The following is a 25,001-nucleotide window of genomic DNA, read 5'->3' on the forward strand; positions in this document are numbered from 1 at the left end:
CTCCAGAGTTTAAAAACCAGACGGAAAAACACACCAACACTTCATCGGAGGCAAAGCACTAATTACGTTACCCAGCATGGTAACGAAATGTCTGCGGAACAACAAACCAGCTCGGCGAGCCAACCAACCTCAACGGGTTCTACTATCGTCCCAATGCCTGCGGTCACTGGTGAACTCGCTAGTGTCTAGAAGATAGGATGAATATGTGAGTCTGTTCTGACCACAAGCAGCAACTGAATGGCCTCTCCCCTCGCTTGTGTCTCAACAAGTGGGATGATGAGTGAGTCCTTCCCACAGTAGCAACTGAACAGTTTCTCTCCAGCATGAACTTGTTGGTGTGTTAGGAGGTTAGATGACTGAGTGAGTACTTTACCACACATGGAGCAAGTGAACGGTCTCTCCCCTGTGTGAAGACTCTGGAGTGTCAGCAAATCTAGTTTCCTTTAAAGGTCGGAATATGTAAAAGATTTGTTATCAGAGTGAACAAGTTGATGTGGCTGAATGCAGGATAATTGAGTAAATCCTTTTCCACACGTGAAGCAGGTGAATAGCCTCTCTCCAGTGTGACTGCGGCTAGGGATGGGATAGGGATAGGGATTTGAATCCCTTCTCACAGTGCCCACATTTCCACGGTTTCTCCACTGTCTTTACCTTCGTGTCTCTGCAGGTTGGACGATCAGTCAAAGCCCTGTTCACTCATAGAACACATGGATGGTCTCTCTCTCTCTCTTTTGTGAAATCTGTGTTTTTTTTATTGGCTGTCTAACAAACGGTCATTCCAGTAAGTTCACTGAAACTCTTTAGTGGGATGTGTGACTCAGTGCTTTTCCAGTCATACTGATGTTCGAAATGTTTTATCACAGACAGAGCAGACAAACTTTCCTCTTTCCACATTCAAAGGCCAATGATATTCACATTCTGATGAATCGTGTTACTCTATCAATTTGTCATGGTTTGAGTTTCCATTTGCAAATCCATCAATGACACCTACCGCTCCATTCCCCATCCACACTTTGTAAAATCAGATCACGACGCTGTGTTCCTCCTCCCAGCCTACAAGCAGAAGCTGAAACAGAAGGATCCTTCACAGAAATTAGTACAATATGGTCTGAGACAGTGGAGTAGCTTCTCTGGGACTGCTTGGAATTGGTGGTCTGGATCATGTTCAAGTACTCAACAGACAACCAAGATGAGTGTGCACCACCATCACGGATTTCATTAGAAACTGCATGGAGGACTGTGTGTCAAAGAAATAAATGTGGGTGTTCCCGAACTGAAACCTAGGATGAACTGGGAAATCCATTGCCTACTGAAGACCAGGCATGCAGCATTCAAATCGGACAACCCAGACCTATACAGAAAATCAAGATATGACCCCTGCAAAGCCATCACAGTTGCCAAGAGGCAATACTGGATCAAGTTGGAGGCCCAAACCAACCATATGGATATCCACCACCTGTGGCAAGGCCTAAACAACATAATGGGATAAAAAATGAAGTAGAAAAAAAGAGCAGACAAAAACACATCCTTCGTGATGTGCTCAATGCTGTCTATGCTTGGTTCGAGCAGAATGCCAGCAGTGCGGTGTCACTTTCCCATACAGCTCTGGATGTAGTTGTTCCCTTTGTCACCGCTGCAGATGTCAGATCAGTGTTCTTGAGAAACAACCCAAGGAAAGTGACAGTTCCGGTCGGCGTTCAAAACCGTGTACTGATATCCTGTGTGTACCAGCTGGCGGAGGTATTCGCTGACATCTTCAACCTCTCCCTTGTACAAGCTGAAGTCCCCACCTGCTTCAATAAGACCACCATCATCCCGGTAGCAAAGAAAGCAAATGCATCGTGCCTTAATTACTGCCACCCAGTGGCTCTGACTTCTATAATCATGAAGTGCTTCGAGAGATTCATCATGGCCCACATCAAATCTAGCCTCCCAGCATGCCTCAGTCCCCTGCAATTTGCCTACTGATGTAACAGGTCCACAGCAGACGCCATTTCCATAGCCCCACACTCATCCCTGGAACATCTGGACAACAAGGGAACTCTCCTACGTCACTCTCCTACTAATCAACTGCAGCTCTGCCTTCAACACCACAATCCCTGCAGACTGATCTCAAAACGTGAGACTTACATCTAGGCTCTGCCATCTGCAACTGGATCCTCAGCTTCCTGACCCACAGACTGCAATCAATGAAGGTAGACAAATTGCATCTCCACCATGATAAAATTGAACACTGGAGTCCCACTATGATCTGCCTGTACTGCCTGCAAAACAAAGATCTCACTGTCCTTAGCTACATGTGACTCCAACAACTCACATAAAATCCCTCGCATTTAATATCATGTAAAATGGAGTTTATAATAAACAATCATTATCAGTCCAGAAAATGTCAGAGGAAGTTAGAAAGAAACTAACTCGGTTTGAATTTGCTGGATAGAAGTCCTCTATTTCAAACTCTCGGTAAAATGAGCTTCCGAAATCCACTCCTACCCGTTCTGTGTAGAAATTCACAACATTCTCTCGAAACTCAATCCCATTCCTCTCTGTCTTTCTCCCAACTTAGATGAAGTACCTGGATTTCCTTTCATCTCCTAAGGCCTCTGAAATCCATTCTAGAGGCCTACTGTGGACTTCGTCCAGCTCCCTTCACATCATCTACAGAGAACCTCTTCAAATTCAACTTGTTTCTCCTTGACCAATATAAACCAGCTTCACAGTCACTGACACCAATCTCATCCTGTCTGAAATAAACTAGCCCCAGAGTCACTGACACAAATCTCCTCCTGTTTGTAGAGTCATTGAATCAGAGATGTACGATGCAGAAACAGACTCTTTGGTCCGATTCGTCTATGCCGACCAGACATCCTACATAAAACTAATCCCATTTGCCAGCATTTGGCCCATATCCTCCTAAACCTTTCCTATTTGTAGTAAGTCCAGATGCCTTTTAAATATTGTAAAAATATCAGGCCCCACCACTTCCTCTGGCAGCTCATTCCATACATGCATCACTCTCTGCATGAAAAAGTCGCCCCTTATGTCACTTTTAAATCTTTCCCCTGTCACCTTAAACCTATACCCTTTAGTTTTGGACTCCCCTCCCCAGGCAAAAAGACCTTGTGGTTACCCTATTCATGTCCCTCATGATTTTATAAAATTGTATAAGGTCACCCCTCAGACTCTGACGCTCCAGGGAAAATAGCCCCTGTCTGATCAATCTCTCCCTATAGCTCCATGCCTCCAAACCTGGCAACAATCATGTAAATCTTTTCTGAACCCTTTCAAGTTTCTGTAAACCAGCCCCACAGTTACTGTCAGCAATCTCCTCCTGTCTGATATAAACCAGCCTTACAGACACTGACACCAATCTCTTCCTGTCTAATATAAGCCAGACCCACAATCACTGATGCTAATCTCCTGTCTGATATAAACAAGCCCCACAGTCCCTGACACCAATCTCCCCCCATTTGATACAAACCAGTCCCACAGTCTCACCCTGTCTGATATAAATCAGATCCAGATCATCACATCAATCTCCTACTGTCTGATGTCAACAAGTTCCACAGACTCGACACCAATTTCCTCCTGTCTGACATAAACCATCTCCACAGTCACTGACACCAATCTCCTCCTGTCTGATCTAAATTAGTCCAACAGTCATTGACACCAGTCTCCTCTTGTCTGATATAAACTAGACACACAGGCACTGACATAAATCCCCTCCTGTCTGATATAATCCAGCCCTGCAGTCAGTAACATCACTCCTCTCTGATATAAACCAGCCCCAAAGTCAGTGACACCTATCCCCTCCTGTCTGATGTAAACTAGCCCCACAGTCACCAACACCTGATTGATATAAAACAGCCCGAGAGTCACTGACAGTAATCTCTGGCAATTTGACATAAACCAAACACACAGTCACTGACACCAATCTCCTCCTGTGTGATATAAATCAGCCCCACAGTCAGGAACACCAATCTCCTCTTGTTTGGTATAAATCAACACCACAGTCACGGACACCAATCTCTTCCTATCTGATATAAGCTGGGAGGAGGGAGAGGGGGCTGGAGAGATAGAGAGTTGAAGAGGGTGAGAGACAGATAGAGGGAGAGCAAGAGAGGAGGAGAAAGAGGGAGAGAGAAAGCGTGAGAAAGGGGAAGTGGGAGAGAGTGTGGAGAGAGGGGCGAGGCAGAAAGGCAGGGGAGAGAGAGAGGGTGAGGGAGACAGAGGGCAGATAGAAGGGTGGGGGAGAGAGAAGCAGAATGAGAGTGAGACAAAGAAGGCGAGTGATTGGGATGTAAGAGAGAGAGGGCACGAGAGATGGAGGGGTAGAGAGAGGGGAAAGAGAGAGAGGGAGGACAGAGAAGGGGAGAGTGGGAGAGAGGGGAGGAGAGTGAGGGTAGAGAGACAGGGGTGGAGAGAGAGAGATGGCACATAGAGAGAGAGGGCGAGGGGGTGAAATGGGGTGAGCAGGAGAGGATGACAGACAGGAGGGGGGAGTGGTAGTGGAGGAGAGAGAGTGGTGTAGAGAGAGGGCAGAGAGAGAGGAGAGTGAGAGAGTGTAAAGAGATAGACAGGTTCAAAAGACAGAGGGAATGACAGAGAATGGAATGGAGAGAGAGAGATTGAGGAAAATTGAGAGAGGGAGAGTGAAAGTGGGGGGAGGGGGAGAGAGGGAGAGGGCGAGATGGAGAAAAAGGAGTAATAGTGAGACAAGGAGAGACAGTGAGAGGGGGAGACAGCGAGAGAAGGGAAGAGGATAGAAATCAGAGAAAGGGTAAACAGAGGGGAAAGGGGGAGATAGTGGTGGGAGAGAGAAAGGAAAGGGGGAGAGAGAGGGGGCAGAGAGACAGAGGGAAGAGTGTGGAGAGAGGGAAGAGAGAGACGGGGAAGAGAAGGGTGTGGAGAGGGGGAGAGAGGTGTTGAGACAGAGACGGAGGAGAGAAGGGGAGAGAGAGGAGGTAGAGAGAGAGGAGTGTGAGGGGGAGAGAGAGAGAGAGGAGGGATAGGATGTAGAGAAGGGAGAGGGAGAGGGGAGTAGAGAGAGAGAGGGAGAGAGACAGTGAGAGAGAGGAGAGAAGGAAGGGAGGAGGATGGGGAGACAGAGGGAAGAGAGAGTAGAACGGGAAGAGAGGATGAAGAGAGAGGGCGGAAGTGAGGACAAATGTGGAGAGAGAGATCGGGGAGGGAGGGGGTACGGTGAGAGTGAAAGGAGGGTGGGGAGACAGATTGGAACGACGGGGAAAGACAGAGGGAGACAGGGGAGAGAGAGAGCTGTAGGAGAGGGGGATGGAGAGAGAGAACAAAGAAAAGAAGAACAAAGAAAATTACAGTACAGGAACAGGTCCTTTGGCCCTCCAAGCCTGCACCGACATGCTGCCTATCACAACTAAAACCCCCTCCCCTTCCAGGGACCGTATCCCTCTATTCCCATCCTATTCAAGTATTTGTCAAGACGCCCTTTAAAAGGCACGATAATATCTGCTTCCACTACCTCCCCCGGCAGAGAGTTCCAGGCACCCACCACCCTCTATTAAAAAATTTGCCTCGTACATCACCTTTAAACCTTGCTCCTTGCACTTTAAACCTATGCCCCCTAGTAACTGCCTCCTCCACCCTGGGAAAAAGCTGCTGACTATTCAGTCTGTCCATGCCCTTCATAATCTTGTAGACCTTGTTGCCCCTCAAACTCCATTGTTCCAGTGAGATCAACCCAAGTTTCTCCAATCTCTCCTCACAGCAAATGCCCTCCATACCAGGCAACATCCTGGTAAATCAATTCTGTACGCTTTCCAAATCCACCACACCTTTCTGGTAGTGTGGTGACTAGAATTGAACACAATATTCCAAATGTGGCCTAACTAAGGTTCTAGAAAGCTGCAACATTACCTGCCAACTTTTAAACTCAATGCCCTGGCCAATGAAGGCAAGCATGCCGTATGCCTTGTTGACTACCTTCTCCACCCGTGATGCTACTTTCAGTGACATGTGTACGTGTACACCCAGATCCCTCTGCCTATCAGTACCCTGAAGGGTTCTGCTATTTACTGTATATTTTCCATCTGGATTAGACCTTCCAAAATGCATTACCTCATATTTTTCTTGGAGAGAGGTGGAAAGAGGGAGACAGGGGGTGAAAGGCGGAGGAGGGAAAGGTAGAGAGAAAAGTGGGCAGAAAGACGGAGAGAGGGGGCGGAGAGAGGCATAGAGAGACAGGAGGGTGAAGGGAAGACAGAGAGTGGGGGAGAGAAAGTGAGATGCGGTGAAAGAAAGAGACAGGGAGACGGAGAGAGAGGGCGAGAGAGAGCAGGAGAAAGGAGGGAAGGGGGAGAGACAAAGGGAGATAGAAGGGACAGAGGGAGGAGGAAGGTAGGATGGAGGGAGGAGGAAGGAAGCAGGAAGAGGGAGAGGGGGGAGAGAGACAGGGCAGAGAGAGGGGTGATTGGGTGGATGGAAAGAGAGGGGTTCGGGAGAGAGGTGGAGTGAGAGAGAGAGGACAAGGGAGAGGGAGAGAGAGGGGGAAAGAGAGAGGAATGAGGGGGAGAGAGAGTATGGAGAGGTCAAGAGAGAGGGAGAATGGAAAGAGAGAGCGCGGTGAGAAAGAGAGAGAAAGAGGTTGTGGGAGAGAGAGAGGGGTGGACAGAATGACTGGGAAATGTTGAGAGTGATGGGAGAGAGGGAGGAGAGGGAGAAGGGAAAGAAAGATAGGGAGAGAGGATGGCAGAGAGCAGGGAAGAGACAGGATAGAGGGAGAGAGGAGGGAGGGGGAGAGAGCGGAGGAAGGGGAGACAGAGGGAGCCAGGAGAGACAGAGGTGGGAGAGGGGTGAGACAAGGAGAGGAGAGAGAGGGGATGGGGGGGGGGTGTGAGAGAGGAGGGAGAGCTGGAGACAGAGAAGGGAGAGAGGGAGAAAGGGAGACACAGGAAGAGAGACCAGTGGGAAGAGGGAGAGATGGGCGAGAGAGAGAGACGGAAGGGGAAAGGGGAGAGAGGGGGTACAAGAGAGAGGAAGATAGGCAGAAGGAGAGGAGTGAAGGGAAACAGTGAAGGGGGAGACAGAGACAGGGAGAGTTAGAGAGAGATGGGGGACAGTCAGCGGTGGAGAGAGAGGGGGAGAGAGGGAGGGTACGCAGAGAGAAAGAGAGACAGAAAGAGGGGGAGAGAGGGGTGAGAGAGAAGTAGGGGACAGAGAGAGCATGGAGAGAGAGAAAGTTGGGGAGAGAGAGAAAGAGGGTGAGGGGAAGAGAGGTGGGAGATAGTGACAGGGAGATGGAGAGAGCGCGATTGGAGAGAGAGAGAAGGGAGAGAGAGGGTGGTGAGGGAAAGTGGGAGGGAGAGAGAAGGGGGTGAAGGAGATTGGGGAGAGAGAGACGGTCAGGGAGAGACAGAGGAGGATGAGGCAGATTGGGGAAGAGACAGGAGGGAGAGAGTGAGGTGAGAGAGAGGTGGAGAGGATTAAGAGATGGGGGACAGAGAGAGAGGAACGGACAGATGGGGATTGAAAGAGAGGGGGATGACAGAGAGTTGGGGTACAGAACGAGAGAGGTAGAGAGAGTGTGGGGAGACTGAAAGAGAGAGAGGCAGATGGAGACAGAGAGAGAGAGAGGGATGGAGAAAGAGAGAGATAGAAGGGGTTGGTGAAGAGAGATGAACTGTGCTAAGGCCTGGTCAGAGTGGGTGACCCAGAGGTGAAAACAAGGACAGAGAGATTAAACCCAAATCCTGAGCTCGGCCCCAGTCCCCTCACCTTCACTGAAGGCCAGGACTTGGGACCGGGTCTGTGTCTCCCAATCTCAGATTCTTCAACACAAAGACAAACAAAATATCACTCACTCTACTGCTTGGCAGTCTTGAATAAAGATTTTATTATTTACATTTGAAGTTATAGATACAGAAAAAGGAATGGTGCTTTTTCTCACTGGCCCTCTAGTTGAGAGAAACATTGAAATATCTCCCTGTAATCTGTGGGATAAGATTGGACAAACCAGCCCTACCCTCAGTCAGTTACCATAGCGACAGGCTGCTTCCTTGGTGAAATATTGAACTGAAATGAGAAACTCCTGGAGAGATTGATTAATGACGGAACTTGATTGATTGATGAATTTTGGAAAAGGGATATTTCAGCACATTCTTCAGCTGCTGTCTGAACTTAGTCTGGGTCACGGCATAAATTGCAGTGTTTGTGCAGCAACTGAGGAGTTGCAGCATGAAACCTAATTCCCCCACAAAGGTATCTAAATACAGAGAGTTATACCCCAAATACCGCATCCGGTTCCATATAGAATACACCATTATTGTTGACCATAACAGGATGAAATTGGCTGAGATCATAAACAATAAAATGATGGATTTTTTGCGATTTTTCATTTCTGTGTCACACTGAATGTCCCCGGAATCTCCTGCGGGCTCTGCCAGTGTCTGACAGTGAAAACATTGAGGAGCAGAATCAGGAGAAATGGGAGAGCCGGGGTTAGAATGTAGTGGAGGAACTCCATTGTGACCCAGACACGAGAGTCACGAATAGAGATTGTTACATCACAAAACCAGGGAAAGCTCATTCGCCGATACCGAGCTGTGAGCATAAAATACCAGAAAATGTTCTTTAAGCAGCTCAACACAGTCACTGTTCCCAGAACCACAGCCGTTGTTTTCTCACTGCAATATTTACTTTTCAGCTTCTGGCAAGAAATGGCCACAAAATCAATCAAAGGTGAAAGTGACGGTGAACCAGACAGAACAGTCAGTGGCCGCATAAAGCAGGACGGTGTGGATATTACACACAGGGATGGAGTACAGGATGTAAAATTTTGCATAATAAACAATTGGAATGTGCCTCAATATCAGGTCAAAGATAATCACCAGTAGATCTGCCGCTGCCATGGCCATCAGGTAACGACTGACACAAGGAGACAATCCACAATCTTTATAAAGCAGGATGAAGATCGTCACTACGTTAGCTGTGAAGAAGGCATACAAACAAACTAAACATCAGCCTGGAGGCAAAGTTAACAGTTTGATTTAGGACAGAGTGATAATTTCAAATGCGTCACTGTTTTCAGTGATTTGTTGATGTAATTGGAGCTGAAATCAGAAATGCTAAGTTCTAAATTACTTAAGTGTGAAGTAAAACACAAGAAACACTCTTTCCACAAACACACAAACACACATTACTATCTCTCCCTCCATATGAACAGATGGTTTCGAGGACATTCCCACACACTCGATCACTCGAGAGCAGACACAGGCCTCTCCTTTACAGTTCCTAATGCGGAGGGTGAAAATGTTGCTGTCCTGGAGGATTCTCTCCCAGTTCTTTGGAGGTAAATGAAGGTTGGAAATTTCTGTCTTTTAGTCTAAGTTGTGGTCAATCCTCTGTAATGAAGAAATGTAAACACAGGGAAAACATTCACTCCTTTAACTGCCTGAGGGACTTCAAAACAGTGTCTCCTTCTCCCTGGAATGGGATCTCTTTCCTCTGGATATTTTCATTGGTTCAATTAAATGTCGCCCGGCCGTTCAAAAGTGATTTCAGTTATAGAATGTCCTGGAGAATGTCGGTTATAGAAAATTCCAGTAAATGCCAATTATGGAATGTACCGAGGAATGTTGATCACAGAATATTCTAGAGAATAACGGTTATGGAATGTTCAAGACAATGTCCTTTATAGAATGTTTGGAGAATGTCAGTTATGGAATGTTCTGGAGAAAGCCAATACTAGACTTTTCTCGATGTCGCTTATGGAATGTTCCAGATAATGTTCCAGACAGTTCCTAGGTTCAGGAAAGGCTGTTTCCCTCAATATGTGACACACGAAGATGGGCAGAATCTTTCTTTCAAACATACAGACGTGCTATTCAGGAGCCATATGAGGCCTTTCAGCCCTTCAAACCTGCTGCACCATTTAATGATATTTTGCCTGATTTGATGGTGTCCTGAGCTCCATTTTATAGGAACTTTCTGCCATTCAAACTCCTGCGTTCCTGCCACTGACCAGACAACACTTCAGCACTTTTTACACCAGTTTTCTTCAAGCATGTGTTCAGGAATAATTTGCAGAAAGATAGACTCTCCAAACAATTCATTCAACAGATTTATAGGTATCAATATTCACTTGTAATTAAGGAGATGTAGTTGTTTGATTTACTAATTTAATTGTATTTAGCCAGTGACATCATCTATACCCTTGTCTTATTATGAAATAAAATAAGATGTGTTCTTGTGAAGGGAATATCAGGAATTAGGAACAAAATCAACGAACATGACCTCAAATGTCATACTCTGGATTATCACATGAGCCACGTGTAAATTGGGACAAGAAGACGAAAATTTGGGAAGGAAAAGTGTTACTAAAGGGGTGGTGCAAGAAAGAGGGGTTCCATTTCATGAAGCACTGGCATCAATATTGGGACAGGAAGGAACTGGACCATTGGGATGGGCTCCAGATGAATCGATTGGCGACCAGGACCTGAGTGGAAAGGTTACATAGTGTGGACGTAAAGACTGGAAACCAGTTGAGGGGTAGGAGTCAGGAGAGGTTTTCAAAGATTTCAAAACAAGTAATGGGACAGAGAGCGAAAGGATTGGGTCAGTAATCTAAAGTTAGGCACTGCACATAAGGAACGAGCATGATAAGGGAGGCAGTTAATGCAGCACTGAAGGTGTTGCACTTAAAATGCATGTAGTACACAAAACAGGGTAAATTAACTTGTACCTAAGATTGAATTTGGTGGGTGCAATGTTGTGGGTATCACAGAGACCTGGTTGCAAGGGGGTCAGGGCTGGGAAATAAATATCAACGGATATATGTCCTGTTGAAAGGACAGGCAGACGGGCAGAATGAGCAGGGATACCTTGTTAGTCAGAGAGAAAATTAAATCAATAGCAAGAAGTGATATATGGTTATAACGTGTTGAATCTCTGTGGGCAGATTTGAGGAAAAGCAAAGGGAAATAAAAATCCCTGTGGGAGTTGTGCACAGGCCTCCTGGCAGCAGTCAGATGTTAGGCAGAAAACAAATCAAGAGATAAGAAGCCATTTAAGAAAGGCACAGTTACAATAATCATGGGGGACTTCAATGTTTGGGTGGATTGAGAAAATCAGGTTGGAAACAGAGCCCAAAAAAAAGGAATTTGTGGAATGTGTACAAAATTTTTGTTTTGGACCAGCTTGTGGTAGAACCTGCTGGAGAATAGGCAATTCTGGATTTGATGATGTACAATGATGCAGATTTGATTCGGGACCTGAAGGTGAAGGAGTCCCTTGGGGGCAGTGACCACATTATGATCGATGTCACCCTACAGTTTGAGAGGGGGAAGCTGGAATCAGATCTAATAGTACCATTGACTGAAAGTAGTGACAAAGACACGACGGAGGAGCTGGGCAGAAATGAATGGAAGGAGAGATGAGCAGGGAAGGAGGTGGAGCAGCAATGGCTGGAGTTTCTGAGTGTAATTCGGGAGGCAAAGCAGAAATTCATCTCAAGGGGAGAGAGAGGGAAGATAGGAAAATGGCTAATATCTGTTTAACACGAGAGGGAGATAGAAGATGGGAAACTATAGGCTGGTTAGGCTGACCTCGGTCAATGGTTAGATTTTATGTCCATCATTAAGTAGGAGATTTTGGACTACTTGGAAGTGCATAGTAAAATAGGGCAAAGTTAGCACAGCTTCGTCAAACAGAGGTCATGCCCGGTAATCGTGGTAGAATTATTTGAAGAGCTGACACACAAGACAAAGGGGTTCCAATGAATGTGATCTATTTGGATTTCCAGAAGGACATTCATGAGGTGCCAGACTAGAGGCTGCTGAATAACCTAAGAGCCCACAGTGTTAGGGGCAAGATACTGACTTCTATAGAGACTTGCCTGACTGGCAGGAGGCCGAGAGTAGGAATAAAGGGGTCTTTTTCAGGACAGCAGCTGGTGACTATCGAAGTTCCGTAGGGCTCAGTGTTAGGACCACAACTGTTAACGTTGTAATTAATAACCTGGATGAAGGAGCTGGGGGCATCGTTGCTAAGCTTGAATGACACACAGATAGGTGGAGGGACTGGTGTTGTTACGGAGTCGGGAAGGCAGCAGATGGACAAATCACTGAGGGTGGCAGGAGGATTTAATACGACTATTAAGAACGCATACGAGACATTATTATTCAAGGCATTGATTATAAGAGTGGGGAGGTTATGTTGAACTGCTCAGAACTTTGATTAGGCCACATTTGGAGGATTGTGAGGAGATCTGCCCAACTCTCTACAGGAAGGATGTGATTGCACTGGAATGGGTGTAGAGGAGTTTGACCAGGATGTTGCCTGAGACAAGACTATAACACAAAGGAACTCAGATATGAGTTCCCTGATTGGGGCTGTTAATCTGGGCCAATCAGGGATCCCTGGCTGAAAGATATAAACCGGGGTGTCAGAGGTTCTGTTCACAATGACAGCCGGGTCTAAAGGAGCTGGATGAGTGTCAGAGACTCTCCATGTGTAAATGAAAGGTGTCTTGTTGAAAGGATACTGACTTCTGTGGAGTTATTTCAATGAAGTTATCATAGTCTTGCTGAACCACAGGGCTGTTCTCTCATTGGAAGGAGATGACTGGTGGTAGTGTAAACTGAGGGTCACCATGCCTCAGGCAAAGTGAGAGGTTGAGATGTAAGTCCTTCATGGCAATCTCAGCCAGTAAGAAAATTGACGCCATGGTGTTGGCATCCCTCTGCATTACAAATGATCCAACCAACCAACTGAGCTAACCAAAACCCAAGCAGGTTCGCTACCATCTGAGAGGGAAAAAGATGTCCTCTTCTTTGTCTTAAATGTATGACTCCTTGTTCTGAGATTCTACTATCTGGTCCCAGACTCTCCTACAAGGAGAAACAGCCTCTGCACATTTACCTCGTCAAGTCCCTAACAATCTTGAATGTTTCAATAAGGTCATGGCACACAGTTTGCCAGGCATCACTCGTGAGGTTGGAAAGCAATATATTCATGGCCAGTTTATTAGCATCTGTTTCCCAAGGGATGCTTCTTTAAAGCAGGACAATTAATCAGTTCTCTTCTTGGAAGCAAAACACCAAAATACAGGAAAGCGGCAGCAATGCTGGCCCATGTACAGCTCACAGGATGAGGGAAATCTACTGACAAAGTCAAGAAGACCTTAAAGTAAGACCTTCCCCTCCAAGGGCATATGACACATTGTTGCAGCACAGAACGTGTTAATTCATCCTGCCATTTCCCTCCTGACTCTCTTAATAAGCAATTCACCTACTGCCACTCCCAGTAATCCTGCACATTTTTGCTTTTCAGGCAATAATCTGTGTATGCTCGAAAGAATCTACTTCCATTGCATTCTTTGGCAGAGCATTCCATAACCTTTTATTATGTGTCTTGCTATCTCTTCCTCAATAATGGACGCAAGAAGTTTCCCAACAACGGATATCAAGCTAACTGGTGTATAGTTTCCTGTTTCATGTCTCCTTCCTTTCCTGAAGTGGGCCATCACTTTAGCGGTTTTCCAATTGTCTGGAACCTTCCTTGAATGCAGAATGCTCCAGAATATTTCAACTAAGGCATCCACTATCTCTGCAGCCACTTCACTTAAAGCCCATGGGGACAGGCCATAAAGTCCCAGGGACCTGTCATGCCTTCCATCGCATTACTCTGTTCAAAATGTTGTCCCTTGCAAAAAAGAGACTCTTACTCGATATTTCCTCCATTAGTGTCTTGCTTATATGTCTTTGGAATATTTATATTGTCCACTATCACAATGACCAAATAATTAACTGTAATTTTCATATTTCCATTATCAATTCCCCAGTCCCATCCACTCAGAACTTGAGCTACTCCCTGTCTACATTCACAGAGAAACTTTTCCAGTTTGTTTTTATATTTCTTGCCAATGTACATACATAATCAATTTTCTTCCTCACGATTGCTTTTCATTCAACCGTTGGTGATTCCAAAAAAAATCCAACCCTCCGGCCTACCATTAGTTTTAAGCGATGTTGATGGCTTAGCTTTTGATTCGATCTTTTCATTGACAGCCTTTACTTAACCACAGTGGATCATCTCCTCACAGAGTTCTTAAGCAAAATAAACATTTTCTAAACGCCGTGAACTGTCAACATTCGTACAATGATCTTCCCCTTCGTCGATATTTACCTCCCGCTTCAATCAACAGGTCAAAACCTGTGAGCCGCTGGTTAGACGCCTTGCTCTGTAGAATGCTTCAAGAGGATAACTCGTCACATGATCAGCTAACAGCGTCTAACTCAGACGTTCAATAGGCAGACACAGAGCAAGACGTGGGCTCAGTGCTGCTGAAACGCATTGACCCTCATGGAGCATCACTCAGGAAACAATGGGAACAGAATTATAATACAGGCTTCGTAACTTCGCCGTATCTGAACTTTGCAAACCATTTACAGAACCCACAACCATGGTCAGAGAGAAAGCCAGAGGGAAAAATAGACAATATAAGTTCAGAACAAGACCCTACATGAAGGGGTGGGGCAGGAATTAGAGGAATATGTGGAATGGACGAGACGAAAATGAGACCAAGTTGAAGAGAGAGGTCATAGAGGAGTCCATAAGACTGAGAAAATTAAAATGGCCTGTAAATACAACATAAGCCAGTTCACTGAACGGGACGCTGTATGTCTGTGAGAACTGGGGTAATGGGTGAACGGGACAGTGTCGGTCCATAAGTACGGGGGCGATGGGTAAATGGAAATGTGGAGGTCAGTGAGTACAATGGTGATGGCTGAAAGGGCCAGTGTAGGTCACTGAGTGATAGTAAGAACTGCCGATGCTGGAGCCAGACACAGTGTGGAGCTGGAGGAACACAGCAAACCAGGCAGCATCAGAGAAGCAGGAAAGTTGACGTTTCAGAAAAATATAGGTCAATGAGTGTATGGGTGATGGGTGAACGTAGCAGCGTAGGTCAGTTAGTACAGGGCTGATGAGTGAACGGGACAGTACAGGTCGGACATGGCTGATGGGTGCACAGAACATTGTAGGCCTGTAAGAACAGAAGTGATGTGTGAACAGGACAGTGTAGGTCAGTTGAATACAGGGGTGATATGTCAACGGGACAGTATAGGCCACTGAGTCCAGGAGTGATGGGTGAACAGGACAGTGTAGGTCAGTGACTACAAGGTAATGGCTAAACGAGACAGGTCAGGTCGCTGAGTTCAGGGATGATGGGCATTGGGACAGTATCAGTCATTGAGTCCGGCGGTGATGGCTTCGGGGACGGTGTAGGTCACTGAGAACACGGGTGAGGGTGAAGAGGAAAGGGTAGGTCAGTGAATGTAGTGTTGATGGGTGAATGGAACAGCGCAGGTCAGTGATTCCATGGCTGATATTTGAACAGGACAGAATATGTCAGTGAGTACAGGGGTGATGGGTGAAAGTGACAGTGCAGGTCGCTGTGTGGAGAGGTGATCGGGTAAATGGGTGAACTGGACAGTGTATGTCAAGTGAGTACAGTGGTGATGGGTGAAAAGGACAGTGTAGGTCAGTGAGTACTGGCTTGATGTGCGAAGGTGACATGTAGGTCAGTGAGTGCAGAGTTGATATGTGAATCGTACAGTGTGTACAGTGGTGATGGCTGAACGGCATAGAGGAGGTCAGTGCGGACAGGGGTGATGGGTGAAAAGGACAATGTAGGTCCGTGGGTAAAAGGGTGGTGGGTGAACGGGAACAGTGTAGATCAGTGAGAATAGGTTTAATGAATGATCGAGAAAGTGCAGGTCAATGAGTGCAGTGTTAATCGGAGAATGGGAAGTGTAGGTTAGTGAATACAGAAATGATGTGTGAACGGGAGAGTGTTGGTCAATGAGTAGAGGTCTGATGGGTGAAAGGGAAAGTGTAGGTCAGTGAGTACAGGAGTGACGATTGAGCGAGATTGTACCGTTCGGTGAGCACAAAGGAAACGGGACAGTGTAGATCAGTGAGTGTAGGGGTGATGGGTGAAGGGGACAGTTATTTCAGTGATCACAAGGACGCTGAGTGACCGGGATATTGTAGGTCACCAGATACAGAGGTGAAGGGTGAACGGGATAGTACAGATCAGTGAGTACAGGGGTGATGGGCGAAGGGGCAAAATACGTCAGGGAGTACAGAAGAAAAGAGGTGCAGGCTTGATAGTGAACAGGACAGTTAGAGGTTAGCGTATACAAGGATGGCGGCTGATCGGGAAAGTATAGGTCATAGAGTACAAGGATGGTGGGAGAATGGGATTATGTAGCTCATTGAGTATAGGGGTGATGGGGAAAGAACAACAGTATGATTCAATGAGTAAACTGGTGATGGATTAACGGGAAAGTGTAGGTCTGCGAATGCAGCGGTGATATGTGAATGGGACAATGTAAGTCAGTAAATACATGGTTGATATGTGAACACGACTGTGTCAGTCAGTGAAAGTAGAGGTGACGGGTGAACGTGAGGGTGTAGGTCAGTAAGTAGAGGAGTGCTGGGTGAACGGGGCAGTGCAGGTCAATGACTACAGAGGGATATGTTAACGAGTCTGTGCATGTCAGTGAGTACATGGGTGATGGATGAATGGGACAGTGTAGGTCAGTGAGTACAAGCATGATGTGTGAAGGGGACAGTGTAGGTCAATGAGTATAGAGGTTCTGGGCAAACGGGACAATGTGTTCAGTGAGTACAGGGGTGATGAGTGATCGGGAAAGTGTAGGTCAGTGAGTGCAAGTGCGATGGGTGAACGGAACAGTGTGCGTCAGTGAGTGCAGGTTTCATGGTGAACGGGGCAATAGAGGCCAGTGTTTACCCATGTGATGAGTGGTCGGGACAGTGTAAATCGGTGAGCATAGCAATAATGGGAGAACGGGGCAGCGTCGGTTAATGAATACAGGGGTGATGTGCAACAGGGAAAGTGTTGGTCAGTGAGTTCAGTGGGGATAGGTAATTGGAATAGTGTCGGTCTGTGAGTACAGTGGTGATGATTAAACAGCACAGTGCATGTCAATCAATATCACTAAGATGCGTGTACAGGACAGTGTAGATCAGTGTGGACAGGGGTGATGGTTGAACGAGACTGTGGAGGTGATGGGTTAACGAGACAGTGCAGATCAGTGACTGCAGTGGCGATGGGTGAACGTAACAGTTTAGGGAGTGAGAGTAATGGTGATTACCATTACCATGGTTCAAATGGGCAATGTAGGTCAGTGAGTACAGAGGTGTATGATCAACAGCAAAATGTATGTCAGTGAGTTTCGGGGTATTAGGCGAACGAGACAGAGTAGGCCAATGAGTACAGAGATGAAGCGTGAACGTGATAGTGTCGTTAAAGAAGTACAGGGGTAATGGGTGAACGTGAAGCAACAGGTCAGTAAGCACGGAGGTGAAGGATGAACGGGTTAGTGTAGGTCAGTGAGGACAGGGTTAATGGGTGAATGGGTGTTAAGGTTAGTGAGTACAGGGGTGATGGGTGAACGGGATAAAGGTGTAAATCTGTGAGTACAGCAGTGAGATGTGAACGGGGCAGTATACTTCAGTGACCACAGGGGTGATCAACGGGCCAGTGCATTAGGTCTGTACATGGGTGATGTCTGAATGCAACAGTGCAGGTCAGTGAGTCCAGCGGTTATGTGTGAACGGGACCAGGTAGGTCAGAGAGTACAGGAGTGATGGGTATTCGGTACAGTGACTGCCAGTGTGTACAGGGGTGATGAGGAAATGGGGTTGAATAGTTCAGGGAGTGCAAGGCTGATGAATGAATGGGGCAGTGTAGGTCAGTGAGTACAGAGTTTGTGCAGGCACGGGACAGTGCAGGTCAGTGAGTACAGGGGAGATGGCTGAGCTGGCCAGTGTACGTTAGTAAGTACGGGGTAGATGGGTAAATGGGAGTGTGTAGGTCATTGGGCGCTGGAGTGATGTGTGAACGGCTCAGTTCGGTGAGCGTGTACAGCGGTGATGTGTGAATGGGATCACGTAGGTGAGTGAGTACAGGGTAATGTGTGAAGAGGACAGCGTAGGTCAGTAAGTTCAGGGGAGATGCGTGAATGGGACAACGTAGGTCACAAAGAACAGGGGTGATGGTGAAAGGGACAGCGTACGTCAGTGACCACAGGGTGATGAGTGAGCGGGACAGTGTAGGTCAGAGAGTATTGGAGTGATATGTGATCGGGGCTGTGTACATCAGTGAGTACAACGGTGGTGGTTGAATGGGAAAGTGTAGGTTAGTTAGTCTGGTGTGACGGCTGAATGTGACAGCGCAGCTTAGTGAGCACAGGATTGATGGGTGAATGGGACAGCATAGGTCTGTGAGTACAAGGCTGAAGGGTGGACGGGACAGCACAGGTCAGCGATTGCAGGGTGATTGTGAATGAGACAGTGTAGGTTAGTGAGTACAGGGTGATGAGTGAACATGGCAGTTTAGATCAGTGAGATTAGTGGAGATGGGTGACTGCTACAGTGTAGGTGAGTGAGAAAAAAGGACGATGAGTGAACGGGGCAGTGCTGGTCAGTGGGTACTGGAGTGATGGGTAAACAGGACAGTGTAGTGTCAATTAGTATAGGCGTGATTGGCAAACGAGACAGTTTATGTCAGAGAGTGCAGGATGATGGGTAAACCGGACAGTGTTAGTCAGTGGGTACAGGAGTAATGGGTGAAAAGAACAGGGTAGTTACGTAGTACCGGGTGATGGGTGAATGGGACAGCGTAGGTCAGTGAGTACAGGGGGCGCTGAGCGATCGGGTCAGTGCAGGTCAGGAAGTACAGGTGTGATGCTTGTAAAGGCCAATGTATGCCAGTGAGTATAGGGGTGATGGGTGTTCGGGATAGTGTATGCCAGTGAGAAATGGAATGATGAGTGAACGGGGCAGTGTAAGTCATTGGGTACTGGGGTGTTGGGTGAACAGGACTGCGTAGGTCAGTGAATAAGGGGTTCATTTTTGTACTGGACAGTGTAGGTCAGTGAGTACAGCGGCGATGGTGAATGGGACAGTGTAGGTTAGTGAGTATAGGTGTGGTGGGTGAATGGAAAAGCGTAGGGCAATGCGTAAAGGATTCACTTTTGAATGGGACAGTGTAGGTCAGTGAGGAAAGGGAGTGATGAGTAAATGGGACAGTGTAGGTTAGTGAGAAAAAGTGCTAATCAGTGAATGGGGCAGTGTAGGTCAGTGGTTACTGGAGCGATTGTCAAATGGGAACTAATGGTCAGTGAGTACAGGATTGATGGTTATGGGGCCGTGTATGTCATAGAGCACAGGAATGATGGGTGAATGGGACAGCGTAGGTCAGTGAACACAGGGGTGATGGCTGAATAGTACAGTGCAGGTCAAGAAGAACAGGTGTGATGGGTGAACGGGACCATGCAGGTCAGTGGGAAAAGGATGGCGGGTGAACTGGAGCTTGTAGGTCAGCTACTTCAAGGAAAATGTATGCAATGAACAGTGCAGGTCAGTGTGAGTACAGTGGTGATGGGTGATTGGGTCAGTGCAGGTTAGTGAGTACAGGTGTGAAGAGTGAACTGCCAGCATACATCAGTGAGTACAGGGAGATGGGTGAATGTGATAGTGTCGTCATTCGGTACTGGAGTGATGGGTGAATGGGACAGTGTTGGTGAGTGTGTACAGGTGTGATTTTTGAATGTGACCGCGTAGGTGAGTGAGTACAGATTGGTGTGTGCACGGGACAGCGGAGGTCAGTGAGTGCATCCAGGCATGATGGTTAAATGGGACATTGTAGGTCAGTGACTAATGGGATGATGGGTGAATGGCACAGTGTAGTTCAGTGAGTAGAGTGGTGATGGGTGAACAAGACAGTGTAGTTCAGAGAGTACAAGGGTATTGGGTGAATTAGACATGTAGGTCAGTGAGTTTAGGTGTGATGGATGAATGGGATAGTGTAAGTCAGTGAGTATAAGGGTGTTGGGTGAACGGGAGAGTGTATGTCAGTGAGAAACGGGGTGATGAGTGAACGGGGCAGTGTAGGTCATTGGGTGCTGGAGTGGTGTGTGAATAGAACATAGAACATAGAACTGTACAGCACAGTACAGGCCCTTTGGCCCACAATGTTGTGCCAAACTTTTACCCTAAACCTAAGGTCTATCTAACCTCCACCCCTACCTTATACTATCATCCATATGCCTATCTAATAGCCGCTTAAATGCCCCAATGAAGCCGACTCCACTACCATCTCCGGCAATGCATTCCACATCCTGACCACTCTCTCAGTAAAGAACCTACCTCTGACGTCTCCCTTATATCTATCTCCACTCACTTTAAAACTATGCCCCCTCATAATAACTACCTCCACCCGAGGAAAAAGTCTCTGGCTGCCTACTCTATCTATACCTCTGATCATTTTGTACACATCTATCAAGTCACCTCTCATCCTTCGTCGTTCTAAAGAGAAAAGCCCTAGCTCTCTCAACCTTTCCTCGTAAGACCCTCCCTCCATTACAGACAACATCCTGGTAAATCTCCTCTGCACCTTTTCCAACGCATCCACATCTTTCCTGTAATGAGGCGACCAGAACTGGACACAACACTCCAGATGTGGCCGAACCGGGCTTTTGTATACCTGGAGCATAACTTCACGGCTTTTGAACTCAATCCCTCTATTAATGAAAGCTAACACACCATATGCCTTCTTAACAACTCTATCCACCTGGGTGGCAGCTTTCAGGGAACTGTGGACATGAACCCTGAGACCTCTACAGCGACAGTGTAGGTCAGTGAGTACAGTGGTGAAGATTGAACGAGACATCGTAGGTCAGGGAGTGCAGGGTGATGGTGAACGGGACACTGTAAATCAGGGTGACAGGTAAACCTGACAGTATAGGTCAGTGTGTTCAGTGGAGATGGGTGAATGGGACATTGTAGGTAAGGGATTACAGGGGTGATGGATGAAAGGGTCAGTAAAGGATAGTGAGTAAAGGGGTGATGGAGGAACGGGACTGTGTAGGTCAGTGAGGCAAAAGATGATGAGTGAACAGGGCTGTACAGGTCAGTGGGTACTGGAATGATGGGTGGACAGTGTACGTCAGTGAGTACAATTGTGATGGGTGAATGGCACAGTGTAGTTCACTGAGTAGAGTGCTGATGGGTGAACAAGGCAGTGTAGTTCAGAGAGTACAAGGGTATTGAGTGAATTGGATGTGTAGGTCAGTGAGTTTATGTCAGTGAGTACACGAAATGGGTGAATGGGGCACTGTAGGTCAGAGGGTACCAGAGTGATATGTGTTCGGAATAGTATACGTCAGTGAGTACAATGAAGCTGGGTGAATGGGACAGTGTAGGTTAGTTAGTCTGCTGTGATGTCTGAATGGGACAGTGTAAGTCAGTGAGAAGAGGGGTGATGGGTTAACAGGACAATGCAGTTCTGCGAGTACAGGGGTGATGGGTGAATGGGACAGCGTAGGTCAGTGAGTTTAGTGGTGTTGGGTGAACGGGGCAGTGCAGGTCAGTGAGTACAGGCGTGATGGGTGAAGGGAACATTGTAGGTCATTGAGTACCGGGGGGATGGGTGAACATGACAGTGTATTTCAGTGAGTACAGGAGTGACAGGTGAATAGGACAGCATAGGTCAGTGAGTGCAGGAGTGATGGCTGAATGGCACATACATTTCAGTGAGTAGAGTGTTGATGGGTGAACGGGACAGTGTAGGTCACTGAATACGGGGTGATGGGTGAACGGCGAAGTGAGGGTCAATGAGAAAAGCGGTGATGAGTGAACAGGACAGGTAACTCAGTGGGTACTGGCATGAAACTTGAACGGATCAGTGTACTTCAGTGACAACAGGGGTGATGAGTTAAATGGGCAGTGTAGGTCAGAGGATACTGGAGTGATAGTTAATTGAGACAGTGTATGTCAGTGATTATAGGTGTGATGGGTGAATGAGACAGTGTAGGTTGGTTAGAACGGTGTGATGGCTGAACGGGACAGTGGAGGTTAATGAATACAGGTTAATGTGTAAATGGGACAGTGTAGGTTAATGAGTACAGGTTAATGTGTGAATGGAACAGTGTAGGTGAGTGAGTACTGGGGTGATGGGTGAATGGGACAGAGTAGGTCAGTGAGTACAAAGTGATGGTAAACAGAACAGTAGGTCAATGAGTACATCAGTGATAGGTGAATGGGATATTATGGATCAATGAGTTCAATGGGGATGGGTACACGGACAGCGTATTTCAGGGAGTCCTGGGGTGATGGGTGAATGGGACAGGATATGCCAGTGAGTGCAGAGGAAATGGGTGAATGGGACAGGGCAGGCCAGTGAGCACAGGCATAATGTGTGAACGGGACAGTGTAGGTCAATGAGTGCAGGTTTGATGGGTGAACAGGACAGTGTCATTCATTGGTTACAGGGGTGTTGAGTGAAGGAGACAGTGTAGGACAGTGAGTACAAGTCAGATGGGTGAACGGGAAAGTGTAGGTCAATAAGAAAAGGGGTGAGGGGGGATAATGACAGCCTAGGTCAGTAATTACAGAGTGATGGTTGAACGGGACAGTGTATGTCAGTGAGTATGTGGGTGATGGGTGAATGGGACCGTGATATCTGTGAGTAAAGGGGCAATGGATGAACGACAAAGAGTAGGTCAGTGGGAAAATTGGTGATGTGTGAACGGTTCAGTGTACCTCAGTGGGTTCCAGAAGTTTAGCTTGAGAGGGAATGTGTACCTCGGGGTCTACAGGAGTTTGAGTAAACGGGAAAGCCTACGTCAGTGAGTTGGGGAGATAGGTGAATGGATAGTGTAGGTCATTGAGTACAGGGGTGATGGTGAACGGGATAGTATATGTCAGAGAATGCAGGAGCGATGGGTGAAGTGGATAGTGTAGGTCAGTGAGTGCAGTGGTGATGGGTGAACTGGGCAGTGTAGTTCAGTGCGTACAGGGATGATGGTGGACGGGATAGCATAGGTTAGTGATTGTAGGAGTGATGGGTGAACAGGACAGCGTGGGTCATTGAGTAAAGATTTCATTATTGAACTGGACAGTGTATGTCAATGGGAAAAGGAGGTGATGGGTGAACAGGACAGTGTAGATCCGTTAGAAGAGGGAGATGGGTTAATGGGACAATGCAGTTCAGCGATACAGGGACTTTGGGTGAATAGGACAGTGTAGGTCAGTGAATAGAGGGGTGGTGGGTGAACGGAACAGTGTATGTCAGGGACTACAAGGATGATGAGTGAAGAGAACATTGTAGGCCACTGAGTATGGGGTGGGGTGGGGGAAGGGAAATGGGTGAACGTGACAGTATATGTCAGTGAGTAGTGTGATGATGGGAAAACAGCACAGCGGAGGTCACTGGGTGGAGGAGTGATGGCTGAATGGGACAGTGTATGTCAGTGAGAGCAGGGTTGATGGGTGAATGTGACAGTGTAGGTCAGTGAGTGCATAGGTAATCAGTGAACAGGACAGCATTGGTCAGTGAGTACATGTGTGATGGGTGAATTGGACAGTGTAGTCCAGTGAGTACAATGGTGATGACTGAATGGGACTGTGTAGATCAGTGAGTACAGGGGTGATGGTGAGAGGGACAGTGTAGATCAGTGATTACAGAAATGATGGGTGAACAAGACAACGTATTTCAGTGAGTACAGTGGTGGTGAGTGAACGTGATAGCGTAAGTCAGTGAGTAAATGGTTCATTGTTGAACCGGGCAGTGTAGGTCAGTGAGAAAAGGGGTGATGGGTGAACAAGACAGCTTAGGCCTTTGAATACAGAAGTGATGTTTGAATGAGACAGCATAGTTCAGTGAGTACAGGAGTGTTGGTTGGATTGGAAAGTATAGATCAGTGAGTACAGGTGTGATGGGTGAAGGGAACAGTGTAGGTCACTGAGTACTGGGGAATTGGTGAACGCGACAGTGTATGTCACTTGAGTGCAATGGTGATGGGAAAACAGGACAGGTGAAGGGTAGTGAGCAAAGGGTTGATGGGTGAATGGCAAAGAGTAAGTCAGTTAGAAAAGGTGCGATGAGTGAACAGGGCTGTATAGCTCAGTGGGTACTGCAGCAACTTTTGAATGTGACTGTAATTCAGGGCTACAAGTTGATGAGTGAACTGGACAGAGTAGGTTAGTGGGTAGAGGTATGATTGTTGAATGGAACAGTTCAGGTCGGTAAGTACAGGGTAATGGGTGAATCGGACAGTATTGTTGAATGACTAAAGGGGTGATGGGTGAATGGTAGATTGTAGGTCATTGAGAAAAAGTGTGACGAGTGAACTGGGCAGTGTAGGTCAGTGGTATGGGAGTTATGGGTGAACATGTCATTGTACATCAGTGAGTGCTGGGGTGATCAGTGAACAGGACAGTGTATGTCAGTGGGTACAGGAGTGATGGGTGAATGCGACAGTGTAGGCCAGAGAGTACATAGGTGATCAGTGAACGGGACAGCATTGGTCAGTGAGTACAGGTGTGATGGGTGAATTGGACATTGTAAGTCAGTGGGTACAGTGGTGATGGTTGAACGGACAGTGTAGTTCAGTGAGCATAGCGGTGATGGGTGATGGGTGAATGGGATAGTGTCAGCCAGTGAGTACCGGGCTATTATGTGAACGGAACAGTGTACGTCAGTGAGTACAGGGGTGATAGGTGAACGGGATGGTTTAAGTCAGTGAGTACATAGGTGATCGGTGAATTGTACAGTGCAGGTCAGTGAAGACAGCGGTCATGTCTGAACAGGACAGCGTATTTCAGTGAATACAGGGTTGATTGGATAATGGGACAGTGTGGGTTAGTGAGCACAGCATTGCTGGGTGAATGTGACAGTGTTGTTCAATGATACAGGTGTAATGGGTGAACAGGATAATGTAGATCATTGAGTACAAGGGTGATTGGTGAACGGAATTGTATATGTCAGTGAGTACGGTGGTGATGGTTGAATGGGACAATGCAGGTCAGGTAGTACAGACGTGATGTATGAACGGGACAGTGCAGGTCATGTTGACTGTGTTAGATCTCTGATTATCTGGCCCATCATCAATAATGGTGTCCCGAGAGAAAATTGCTGCTGATACCACAATGGAGTGATC

General features: G+C 47.0%; 1 pseudogene; it reads right to left on the reverse strand.

The window, feature by feature from the left end:
- Positions 1-8,072: 8,072 nt before the first annotated feature.
- Positions 8,073-25,001, reverse strand: part of LOC125483457 — a 42,688-nt pseudogene continuing 25,759 nt past the window's right edge.

The sequence above is a fragment of the Rhincodon typus genome, chromosome 7, assembly GCF_021869965.1.
Source record: "Rhincodon typus isolate 14 chromosome 7, sRhiTyp1.1, whole genome shotgun sequence".
Lineage (NCBI taxonomy): Eukaryota > Metazoa > Chordata > Chondrichthyes > Orectolobiformes > Rhincodontidae > Rhincodon > Rhincodon typus.